We start from the raw sequence: 13292 nt of genomic DNA, 5'->3' as shown, positions 1-13292 counted from the left end.
GGCATCTGCTTATCCTGCCCCCAGAGCTGCGTATTCATTCTCTTCCCGCAGAGCCCTGGGGAGAGAGGCGTGACTTCCTTCCTTGCGTGTTTGCTCCCACATCTCATGCAGATGTCGCTTCTCCTGAACAGAGACCTGAACATTCGTGGCAAAATGCGCCAACCGGGATGCTGGAACCCTGTTCCAATGTGGACTATAGTTGAATAAACATGTCTGGGTCACTAAGATCCTCCCAACAAATGTTTTAACATCTTCCCATTTCTTTCTCACATTTGTTCAACTCATTTCAAAAATAATAATCATTGTTCTTTGCCCTTTTGTCCAGTTTGTTACTGTCTTGTATTTTTTTTTAATTAGAGAAATTTAGTGCAACATGTTATGTGTCTGATTCTAAATGTCGACAGTAAAGCTCTCCAGACTCATGATTTCCGTGACAAATGTAACTCCATCTCATTGCCGAGTCACAGAGGCACAAGCATTAACATTTTATGCTATATGACAAAATACTGCACTTCTGGAAAGGGCCGGAATTGATGTTACTATGACAACTCCAAATTTCTGACTTTGGCATGTAAAATTTCAAGGGTACAGTAGTGTTACAACACAAGAGTGTTTATACAATTTTGTCTGAACACCAAGATCTTTATTACAAGTCTTCACTGAGAGCCATAGGAAGTGTCCCTCCACTTACAATACACATCAGTGAAAGAGATAGGAGGATATATGTGGCTGCAAAATATTATGAAATCAATTAAAATCTTATTTCTTTTTGTAGCGGCTACACTTATAAACACATACATACAGTATGAAGCCCTGGATACAAATACAAATAAAACATAAAGAGAAAACATATAAAACCTCATAAATATACAGTATCCTGCCTTATCAATATTCATTTATGCATATCTCTGCACTCACGCATTAATAAAAGCACATATATTGGATTTGAATGTGTGAGGGATGGGTAGGGAAGCTGTAATCAAGATATTCAAGCTCTTCTCTTCATGGAGAAGGATTACATTATCTCTCTCAGCCTATTATGTCTTCTGAAATTTCCAAATGTATGTTTTGGCCTCTTCAACTTTAGTCTTTTGCATTTAAGTAATGAGACAGTTAAGTACAATAAATGGATCACTCAAGGGCATTACAAAGAATGTTTTGATCTATTTAAAGCCTTTAGCTTCAGAGCAAAGGCCTGGTTTACTGTGACCTTAGTGAATTCAAACTGTTTTGTTTCACTAACAAGTGAAGCATATATTTCAATAGTTAATGTATGACTAGCTTCTTAAAAAGACTCCATTTCAGGGGGTTGGGAGGTGAGGGGAGCTTATTTCTACACCCCCGCCCCAGATGTTTTTAAGAAAGCATCTCACACACTGCTATACATAAAATAGGTAAACAGCAAGGACCTGCTGTTTAGCACAGGGAACTATACTCAGTATTGTGTAATAACCTACAATGGAAAAGAATCTGAGAGAGAACAGATAAATATATACCTATATATACACATATATAGTCCGTCGTGTCTTGACTTTTTGCGACCCCATGGCCTGTAGCCTGCCAGGTTCCTCTGTCCATGAGATTCTCCAGGCAAACATACTGGAGTGGGTTGCCATGCCCTCCTTCAGGGTATGTATATATATGTATATAGAAGAGCTGCTCTACCATATATATAAAAGAATACAACATTGTAAATTAATTACATTTCAATTGAAATAAAGAAAGCATAATGTCAGTCGATGAAAACTTGAGAAATATATGGTCTTGCAGCTCTATTTCATTTCTGTTAGTAATTAGTGGTACAAATATAGTTTTCTTCAAAAACTCAAAGCCCTGACACTCTTTTGGAGAGATCTGTGCTTTTTCTCAACTGACCCTTTCCGGTTTCCCCACGGGACCCAGGGTTCAGGACCCTTGTGTCTTTTTATTGGGTGACTGTCAACGCTTAGGCCACACCCAGTTCTGAGAGGAGATTCCTGTCCCTTAGGCGTCGTCCTCTTCTATAGCTTGTTATTCCTTTGGCAACTGTGAATAATGCGCCAGCGTCCTTACTAAAGATCAGTTGTTTCATGGAACCAGGATGGATAATTAGCAGATTAATTCATTAGAGTTATTCTCCTATTATTGAACCAATCATCTGTATAAGCAAGACGTCCTTAGTTTATAAAACGATATTTGTGCCTATGAGTGAATGATCGTGAGCCTATTTTTCTAGAAAGAGTTTAAAAAGACATTGCATCCTGTTCTTACCGAAAACAACTAGAAGCTTGTAACAGGGGCCAGAGGCAACTGAGGGCACCAGGAGTCAGGAGGTGGAACACCTCAGACACGGAGCCTTGGTCTCATAATAGCTCATGTTTACTGAGCTCTTACTGAAAGCAAGGTGCTGGCTGTAGAACCTTTCAGCTGCATGCTGTAATCCTCACAAAAACCCCGTGAGGACAAGGCAGTGATACAGCAGGGGAAGTGACTTGTTCAGGTTCCTACAGCCTGAAAGCAATGAGCCAGGATCTGAATCCAGGCAGCCTGGCTCCAGACCACATGCGACTGTTTTCTTGACTTAATTTCATCAGACCTCTTAAGGAGAGTCAGCGTTTGGGGCATCGAGCTTTGGACCCTCTTGGGGCACCCCTGTTACCCTCTGAGGATGTGATGGGTCTTCCTATGAGTGGAAGCTTCAAAGCAGTTCCTCGCTGTTCAGACAATTTTGCCCCTTGCATGTCTGATATTGAAATATGTCCCTTATGTCCCTCACGTCAGTGACAGAGGGAAAGGCCAAACTTACACCTTAGTGGTAAAATTTTCTCTTTACAGTTGAATAGATTTTTTTTGTTTTTATTAAAGTAATAATCTTTTATTACAAAAACATTTTAAAAATAAAGCCAACACTCTTAATAGCTCCACCCTCTTCATGACCACTCCTGGTAGTAAAGCCATGGGTACTGGCCCTTTGACATATTCCCCATTCATGTTGCCCATATGTTTCAGTCCTAAAGGAAATCAACCCTGAACAGTCATTGGAGAGACTGAAGCTAAATATAAAGCTCCAGTGCTTTGGCCACCTGATGCGAAGAGCCAAAGTGTTGGAAAAGACTCTGATGCCAGGAAAGAAGGAAGGCTGGAGGAGAAGGGGGCAATAGAGGATGAAACGGCTGAACAGTGTCTCCAACTCAATGAACACAAGTCTGAGCAAACTCCTGGGACTGTGAAGGGCAGGGGAACGTGGCGTGCTGCAGTCCATGGGGTCACAAAGAGTCAGACACACCTGAGCTACCGAACAACCCCCGTGAAGTTTCACATCTATCTTATTTATTTCACTTTAGATCATAAGCCTCACGCCTCTTATTTATTACCAAGTCAACGGCTTTATATTTCATTGTGTGTGATATCTAATGCGTTTACAAGTAAACCTTTGTGTTTCCCTTCTTTTCTTTTTTCACTATTATAGATAATACTGAAATGAACGTCTGTGTGTGTTTCAGATTATTTCTAACACGAATAAGGTAGACGTTTAGACATGGGATTACTCTGGCGGTGACATAATCCTTTACAAGGCTCTTTCTGGTAGTTCCTGTCAAATTGCTTCCTAGAATCTACTATGGAATTCTCTCTAGAAGCCTGAAGCATTTAGTGAAACAACTACTGTTTGAGGAGATTAAGTTAAGGTATGTGCCAGTCCTGTTAGCAAGGTAAAGTTTCAGAAAGCTCCATGTTTGAAACTCATTAACGTCAGCTTCTCAGAATTACCTTCCCAAAGTCGGATGTCAGGAGCGTGCCCTTGGCTTTCACTGAGGACCATCAAGGCCACAACCATGCGGATAAAGCCACTGCTGAGAACTGTCTCCGGTGTTGGTCCTGATCCCTTCTGCAGGAGTGAAGTCTCCTTCACTCAGGCCCTTGGCTGGACCTTCACTGTTGGTCCAGACTCCAGCGCTGTCTCCGGTGTTGGTCCTGATCCCTTCAACGGGAGTGAACAAACTTTGTCTTCCTTGACTAACTGGTACACAACTGTTTTTTTCCTTTAGGAAAAAAAAAAAAAACATAGTTCCATTTCTGCCTGGAAAGTCAGGAACCCTAATATCCTACATTAACCTACAACTACAAACTTTTCAGGAGCAAAAGACTGCCCACCCTCTTGTCCCAATATGGCACTCCAATCACATCTCCTATTATTGCTGCGAGCAGACGCTCTGCCCTGGACAATTGAGGCCCCACTTTTTGATGACTCTTCCACTGCCTTCGGCGTGCTCATTACATGCCAGTTCCCTTATTGCAACGCCTCATTTGAATCGCACATGTGAGTCTATATTCTTACTTGCCTTTTATGTCCAGTTTGGTGACTGGGTCATAGGCCCCCAGAGAGTGTCTCTCCTGTCCTCATCCAGGAGGAATTCTTATAGGAGAGGATCTTTTAGCTCCGGTTTATGTAGTGATCTCTATGGAATCTGTTGTGTAATCCCCCGAGAAATACAGTGGAGTGAGAAGAATCCATTATTGCCCCTTATAACGTTTAAGGACTTAAAATCCTTTTATATCATAGTAACCTCTAATAAAGGCAGTCACTTAAGTCTGGAAGTCATTCTCCTGCACAATAGAGACATAAACTGCTAAACGGATCTGTTCTCATTGCTGGTCCCACAGCTTAGGACACGGTCTCAGAGAAGAGTCTCCTGAGTGGTCAGCAAAACAGACATGTTGACTCAGTACCCATTACATGTACCAAACCTCTCTCTGAGAAAAGGGGATGTTTCTGGAAACTCTCTTTCAGTTTGGTTAGGGTCTGGTACCCCTGCACCAGAGACGGTTTCTCATCAGCACTCCTTAATCAAGAATATTTGTTTTGCAGGAGCATCTCTGGAGAGTGCTTGTGTCCTCCGGTAAGCCCCTCTTCTTCAATACGGAAGCTCGACAAACCAGCTCACATCCCTCTGTAGCCCCTAATGATTCCCACTCCAGTTTCCAGAATTGCTTGAGAACTATTCAGTGGGTCTCTCCCTTTGTGAAGCCAGACTTTGACCTGTATGCCATAGTCCGGAATAGAGTCATGAAATGTGGCTGAACAAGGTTCTTGAGGAAAGAACCAGGGTCAATGTTCCCATCAGCAAAGGAACCAACTCACTGAGGAAGCCACCAGGAGAGGAGGAAGTTGGAGGCAATTGAATTTTCATCTGGAGAAGTCTTCAAGTCTCAGGAGGGCAGGGTAAGGAAAACAGACTTCTTGATCAAGAGGATCTTCGAGTCTCTCATGTCTGAAGTGTGGAAACATCCCAAACTAGCCATTGAAAGAAGATGAGGCAGCTTTGAAACAGGCAGTGACAGCTTCCCCTAATTCCATCCAAACCCTACAGCAGAGAAAATGCAGACGACATCATCCCACTCCTAGAGACCGGGAAGCGGCTAATGGAGCCATATATTCATCATATTGATTGGTCCATTGATTTTTTTCCCCATTTTTAAGCACCCTTTTCTTGGTCCTGTGCCAGAGATGCTTTAAAGAACTTAAACAAGACTTACACCAAATCGTGCCAAAGGCCTCCAGGGGACCAGCAAAGTAACTTGATCTGTTGTCACAAGTGCAGCTGTGCAGGTGAATCCCCTTCAGAAGAACCTGCAGAATCTTGGATCCAAACAGCTACTCAACCTATCAAATTAAGAACTCCCACTGGGCGGGGAGGTAAGGAAAACCTAAGTGGTGAGCCTGGACAGTTGGGCTAAGACATTACAAAGAAAAAACTTTGCTCAGGTTGCCCTGCTAATGAAAGTTGAAAGATTCTTATCTCAGCATCAGGGGTACGGATGGAGCATATCCACTCTCACAGGAGCAATCCCAGAAATTCTGGCACCCCCAGCTCCTTAATGCATTAGTGCCCTAGTTCTCCTGTATTTGAGGACCATCTGGAACGTAGTTTAAAGAGCAGGTCCCTGGATACACCCTCATCCATTCTGGTTCAGTAGGGAGAGGGCCTAGGAACCCACATCATAACAAGCAGATTTTTAAGTGAAAGTGTTCTTTGGATTCAACTTCTCCAACTCTACAAACAAGTTTACTGCAAAACTTTATTTGGTATAAAATGAATGCTGTTGAGTATTTGGAAGGTTGATAATTATCCCTTAATTGTTGGCCATTCATCCTCATCTAGAGAGCCCCTGGCCAACCCATGAGCAGAAATACGCAAAGATTGGTGTTAACTAGAAATTGTTGACTCCAAGTGGCAGAAACTGGCTTACTGATTTCAGTCAATTCAAGGAAACCAGGCCTGATGCTGCAGCTGAAGCTCCAGTACTTTGGTCCCTGATGCAAAGAGCGGAGAGAAACACCCTGATGCTGAGAGAGATTGAGGGCGGGAGGAGAAAAGGGCAACAGAGGGTGAGACGGTTGTATGGCACCACCTACTCGATGGACATGAACTTGGGCAAACTCTGGATGCCCGAGGATGGTGAGGGGCAGGAAAGCCTGGCTTGCTACAGCCCATGGGGTCCCAAAGAGCCTGACAAAACTGGGTCCTGAACAGCAAAAGCAAACCAGTGAGGCCACAGTGGTGTCCCCTGGAGTTTGATGCCCTGAGATGCGGAACTAGAAATTCACAACACTCTGCCGCTCTGATTTCTGCTAATCTGTCTCTCGAAACATTGCTTCCCTCCTTTTCTGTTTGCGGATGCCCCAAGTAACCTGATTAAACACGTGAGAGCTCTACACGTGAGACTAAATTCCAGCTCTAACCTGGGTGTGTTGCTACCTACAGAACAACCGAGACAAACCCAAGGTCACCTAGAGGTCAGGTGTCACAAGAAGGGTGGAGGGTAATCTTGACTACAGAGTGGTAATGAATTCAAAGTTTCAATCATACTTTTTCTGGGCTTCCCATTTATCTCAAATCCTCACCCTCCCGAGAGGGATATCTCATAACTAATCATGCCTTTATAGCAGGAAACAAATGGCTCTTTCTTAGAAGGAAAATAAAATATTATTACATGGACCAGCAGCAGGTCAGCTCAAGGCATAACTGTCAAAGGTAGGAAAAGCAACTTGATGCCCTTCATCTTCTCTGCCCAAGTCTTTACACTCCACGTGTGCCTACTGCTCACCCCCATCCTCTTTAATCCACAGAGTATTATTTAATCATTTGCACCCACTGTGCATGGGTTAAGCTGATCTGTCCCTTACTCCAGGGAAAAGATGCCCACGATAAGCTGAAGAACACCCATGTGAGTGTCGGAACATTAGTTTTATTTACCCTGAAGGGGTCTCCTTCCTGGAGCACTGGGTGTATGAGTTAGTCCTTGTGCCAGGATTTCGTGCCTCTCACATGTGAGCAATAAAGCAAATCAAAACGGACAGAGTATGATCAGGAGTCCTGATCTCAAAAGCAGATGTATTCTCAGATATATCTTTTGGCACTTCATGACCTATTTGCCTGTATCAGGAGGATTTTCCGTTTTTAAATATTTAAACAGGGTGAAAGAGTTCATTTCAGCCTCAGCGACAGGCAACCCCCTTGGTACTCGGCAGCTCGAACAGAATTTTCTTTCTGAAAAAAATTCATCCTCCGAAGGTTGAAGGTGGAGGTGTGTGTGTGAGCGGGGAGGAGAGGGGCGGGTTGGGGGGAGTTTGATCACCACTTAGCAAACCTTGGCATTCTTTACAAACGCTGTCATCTGCTGCCTGGGGGCGTTTTCACCCGCCCGGGCGTTCTCTACTGGCAGCTAGCTGGGGCGTGCATGTGCGTGCGTGCGTGCGTGTGTGTATGTGTGCGCTGGTTTTAATCAAGCCCCAAACTTCTTTGCCTGAAATTTTATAAGTTCTTTCTGGGTTTAATTTGTGCATTTGAAGGAAGAATTACTAATAAGCATCTGGTCTCTTGAGAACAGACACTCATCAAAGTAGCCCATCAGACATCTGAGTCAGCTTCAAATGAGTCTCCCTTTAAGTCCAAGGAGCACAGTCTTACCCTTTCAGGCAAGCGGCGGCTCTTCTTTAAGAGGGGTGAGCTCCAGCCAGTGAATCCAGCAGGACAGGAAGCAGAGATTTGTTCCCACACCTCCTCGACCTTTCGGGAATCCACGCTGGAGGTGGGGGGCAGGGCGTGGACTCACAGGAGCCACCTGGTGGCTCTGTGCGGAACAACAGGCAGAGACACAGGTTCTGGGTCACACAACAAACGTTTGGGGGGCATTGGGGGAAGGGATGCCGGCAAACCAGACCTCCGGAGCAGAACTCATGGGGAGGGCATGCTAGTGATTCTGTGAGACCCCTGAAGGGAAGGAAGCACTGGACAGCCGAGCTTGTCTCTGCTACTCAATCTGTCTTCCGTAACCACGCTTCAGGGAGATGGATAATACAACAATATGACCAACTCTTTATGACCCAGTGGGCTGCAGCACGCCAGGCCCCCTGTCCATCACAAATCCCGGGGCTTGCTCAAACTCATGGCCATCGAGTCGGTGATGCCATCCAGCCGTCTCATCCTCTGTCGTCCCCTTCTCCTCCTGCCCTCAATCTTTCCCAGCATCAGGGTCTTTGCCAGTGAGTCAGCTCTTCGCATGAGGTGGCCAAAATATTGGAGTTTCAGCTTCAGCATCAGTCCTTCCAACAAACACCCAGGACAGATCTCCTTTAGAATGGACTGGTTGCATCTCCTTGCAGTCCAAGGGACTCTCAAGAGTCTTCTCCAACACCACAGTTCAAATGCATCAATTCTGTGCTCAGCTTTATAGTCCAACTCTCACATCCATACATGACTACTGGAAAAGCCACAGCTTTGACTAGACAGACCTTTGTAGGCAAAGTAATGTCTCTGCTTTTTAATATGTTGCCTAGGTTGGTGATAGTAATATGTAGTGATTCAGAAAGGAAACTTGGAGACCCAGAAAGTTGAGTCAGTCCTCACCTCACCGGTTGCTGGCCTCACCACCTGGAACAAGCCATTCGGCCCTTGGAGCCCGTGAAAATGAGAACGATAATGGTACCAGCCTCATATGTTTGCTGTGAGAGTTAAATGAGATGATACGTGATGCACAGAATGCCTGGCAGGAAGCACGTGCCCCAGAGGTTGCACACGGATAGCAAGCAGGCACACTGTCAGGCTTCTCTGGGAAACTCTGTTTCTCCCTCAAAATGAGAGCCGCGCTTTTCTCGCAAGGCCAAAGATCTGATGACAGAGCTGCCTTTGGGAAGAGGGGAAGAATCTTTTTAGAAGCGCTGCTGAGTCAGTGTATTCCTTCTGTGATGGTCAGCTTCAGTTAGCCAAGTAGAAGGGACTTGCAGCTCCTCTCCATTTATGAGGAAGGTGCCCACTGGGTGAAAATTCCATTTCTCTTTGTCTTCATTGAGCCAGATTTGACCAAACTAGATGCCATGAAGCCTTAGGAGATATTAGTCAGACAAAAACAGATTTATTGGCCAGTTCCAGCAGCTTACTTCAATGTCCATTGACATGAAAGTTGCTAGTTGGTGATGTTTACATGACCGTTCCATTTATCTCATTGAATCGTTACAACAAGCAAAGGAGGCTGTGACTGTGCAGAGCGATTCTGTCTTAAACCACACCTCACCCAAAACCAGGGGGGATATTTCCTGCCCCGTTTCCTGTCTGTCTGCTTTCTTGTTCTTTTTATTGAGTGTTTTAACATCAAGAGATTCTTTCTTGAGTATTGATCTTCTGGATGCGTCTGAGAGCCTTGCCCATTCCACAGACGCTTTGCCTCTGCCCAAATACAACGGGCAATCTGTTAAGGGGAAAACAGTTATAGACAAATACTATCCAAACCCAACAGACTTCAATTTTGATTGATCTTCATGTGTGTGGGTAGTACCTCAATGAGAAAACCTAAATAGAATAAAAGTGTGTAGAGGATTAAACCTCCTATTATTAGTGGAAGGCACCCGTCAGTCAGCTTCTTCTCATCCTGTCTTCCAGGCTAGCCCTGTGAGATAAAAGTCTTCCGAGAAAGGATTTAGAGCACAGGAAGGGTAGTGGGGTAGGGCTATTATAGCCTTATTAATTTGGGATACAGTTGAGATGACATGAAAATTAGTGTCAAGGAATTCTAAGAATGTCCAAGTGTAGGGACATCAATATTTTAAGTTTAATGACAGAAGGCATGTTTTTGACTCTCTTCCGTCGTATTGTGCAGGAGAAGGTAACAAGAATAAGGAGAAGGCCAGTGGTTTTCCATCCCTACCAGGGTGTCTGATGTACTTTGTTGATTGTATTTTATTTTGAGAGGTACTACATGAACAGGAATTATGTGTAATATCACAGGAGCTTATCACTGTGCCATGCTTCACTGTTTGAAAATTCCTTTTAAGTGGATTGTTCGGTTTGATCTTCACAACAATGAAATGAATTCCACAGATTATTATTAGAATTCAAATTTGACAAATGAGGTTCCAAGAGATTAAGTGACTTGTTCAGGTACCTTCTGCTAGTAAATATTCACACTGAAGATAAAAAGATGATGTTGCTGGGAGCTTAAATGGGAATCCAAGGAAACTTTAGAACTTCCTCCCCTGCAAATCTTTTAGAAACCAAGTGTTTTCTTTTCTGAATGAGGCATTTTGACAGGCGGTTCTGATGGAAGGTTAGGAAGACAAGACCAGAAGACCTCTCCTAAGTATCCTGCTAGCCCTGTACTCGCGACCGCTTCTTGCTCTCTAAATGGAAGGGCGGTGATGATAATAATTAAGCTTTAGGCTTCCGTACTTCCTTTCATCTGAGCTCTTCAGCCAGACAGGAAGGAACCACCCCCTGCGCACCCTATGGCTCTTTTCAAGCTGGTCCATGTCCGGTAACTCTCTAGACTTTAACTGGGAGGGAAGGACAAACGTCTGAAGGGAACCTCAGGAATCTGCACCCCCAAACGTGTGGTCAGGGCAGCTTTTTATAGAGCCGGATGTCACCGTTTTAGAAAACTTTCTGAACAAATCAAGTTGCTGCTCTCCTGCATAAAAATGAAGTTAAGAAGGCGTCAAAGCCTCTAGTCAGCAACATCTGCAGGTTCAGTGGGAGAGTCTGAAGGCAGAGCACGAACAGAGATGTGAACACTCCCAGCTCTGTGCCCGCCTCCTCCCAGCCTCCCACCTGCAATAGACTGCATTCATATCTCCCAGAGGAAATATGCTATTACTGATAATATGATCACTGAAACACTGGGAGTGGTTAGATACCGAGCTCTGGCAGTGGGTTAATAAAGGGCCTAATGAAGAACAAAAAATCCTGCCAGTCGCTGTAAAAAAAAATATTGCCCTTGGGAAATTATAAATCAGACACCATACTGTGAAGTTAAAAATATACATACATATATATATATGTATGTACATACTTACACATACACACACACACACACTGGTTTGCTGATAAACGCAGGAGTGGGCAGACTGGTGACGAAGCAAACGTCACTGGATGCCCTTGAAGTTCCAGTCCACCTCATATGATGCAGTTAAACGCCTCCGCAGTGCAAAGCCAAAACCACATGTACTCAGCCTCGTCAGACCACGCTGCACCGCGCGGCAGAATCAGCACGCCTGGTCCACAGATTACTCCTAATCCCCAGCACCTCTCTCGCCTTCTTTCCTTTTATGTTTTTCTCGCCTTTTCACTCATTGGTTTGTCTAATTTCACACTATTCATCTCAACAGACTCTTACAAGCCGCCTCTGGACAGAGACCTGTGTTGAGGGTTTGCTTCACTAAGCCCCCCTGAGCTGGTCTGGAAAGAACCCAGTGCAAAGGAGGTTCATGGGCAGCCTCACCCCAGGGTGAGACCATCAGGGACACACGCAGGGGGAGGCCTGACCAGTGGCTCACCTTCCCTTCGAGCTAAATTGTCAGAGATCTGGAACAGGGCATCCCTGATAGCTCAGCTGGTGAAGAGTCCGCCTGCAGTGCATGAGACGGGTTCACTCCCCAGGCTGGGAAGATCCCCTGGAGAAGGGAACGGCTACCCTCTCCAGTATTCTGGCCTGGAGAGTTCCATGAATTCTGTCGGGTTGCAAAGAGTCGGACACGACTGAGTGATTTTCACTAACAACTAGAAAAGGAACCGCCCTTTCTAAGACTGGGACACTCCCACACTTGCCTCTCGAGCCTGCGGGCTGCCTGACGAGATCCCGCCGAGCAGCTGCAGCTCCTGTCCCGGCGTCTTCCTTTCCTGGGCCACTTTTGCCGTGACCACCTTCTCACCTGCTGCCCTCCAACAAGCCAGCCCCTCCCCTATGGCGACTTCCGCTGACTCCACCCGGTTGATTGCAGGCCGACCGTTGACTCCTCACCAGGCAGGTCCCAGGGGCTCCAGGAAGGGGCTGAGCGGTGCCACGGGCCCGGTGCCAAGGAGGGGCCTCTGCCCGCCCCTCCCCAGCTGGACCAGCTCTAGTTGCCCACACTGGTATCTCTCCCCAGGAGGAAATGCAGAGAGGCTGAGACGTTTGGGAACTCCTTTTCGTTTCTTCAGGTGGGAGGAGGGACTAGGGCGTCTGATTGTCCTTTCATTCTTTCAAGAATTCCAAAAGGCACTTCCAGGATCACGAGGAAGTTCTCTTATAGAAACCCCCCGTGCCCAGGAGGACCCTGAACTGCAAACCCCCAGCAGATAACACAGGGTAAGAACTCGAATGTGAGGACCATCTGGGCCTTCATCCCCAAGGCCTGTTTCCTGAAGTTCGCATTTTTCTGGAGATTGCTAAAACACCCGCATAGGAGCAACACTGTCCTGGTGTCAGAGAGTCCACTGGCCCCACAGATGGATTCAATTTTTTTTTTTTTAACTGAGATGAGAATATGTAAATCAAACTTTCCCATGGATTCAAGGATAGGGGAAAACAGGAAAATAGTAACAAAGAATACACAATTTGGTAATCCGATTCATATTTGACAGCTTTATAAAGCTGTCTGATGGAGCACTGGGTCCCATATGCCAGAGGAAACCTCTGGCAGGTTTTCATTGGCACACAGTGTGGCAAAATACAGAATAACAAACTGCAATGAAGCTTTCATATGCTGCATTAAATTAAACGCATACGGGCTATCTAAGATTACAGGCCACACAATATGGATGGTAAGCTATACTTAATTTGTTCTGAGATCGTGTCCTGCCTCATCTTATTTCATGAATAGTCCTCTCTTTTAATAGCAGGTTACATATTGCTTTTTTGGGGTCCTAATTTGGTAAAATAAAAAGCCATCTTTCTGTGTTGCCCCCTCACTTTTGAAATTTTCCTGGTCTCAGAAATGCAAACGTTCTGGAACTCGCCAAAACAAAGGGGTGTCTCCTTGCCTTGTTCCCCATCTGCCTCAA

General features: G+C 45.2%; 1 long non-coding RNA gene across 1 annotated transcript; it reads right to left on the bottom strand.

Moving 5' to 3' along the window:
* Window positions 1–621: 621 nt before the first annotated feature.
* On the bottom strand, window positions 622–12196 carry LOC121817636 (uncharacterized). The gene is made up of 4 exons (XR_006057659.2): window positions 7950–12196; window positions 5515–5662; window positions 5120–5272; window positions 622–4019 (listed from the first exon to the last, which is right to left on the bottom strand). It is a non-coding gene; the product is annotated as an uncharacterized LOC121817636 (long non-coding RNA).
* Window positions 12197–13292: the final 1096 nt, after the last annotated feature.

The sequence above is a fragment of the Ovis aries genome, chromosome 1 (assembly GCF_016772045.2).
Source record: "Ovis aries strain OAR_USU_Benz2616 breed Rambouillet chromosome 1, ARS-UI_Ramb_v3.0, whole genome shotgun sequence".
Classification (NCBI taxonomy): domain Eukaryota; kingdom Metazoa; phylum Chordata; class Mammalia; order Artiodactyla; family Bovidae; genus Ovis; species Ovis aries.
This window is presented reverse-complemented; position numbering and strand designations above follow the sequence as displayed.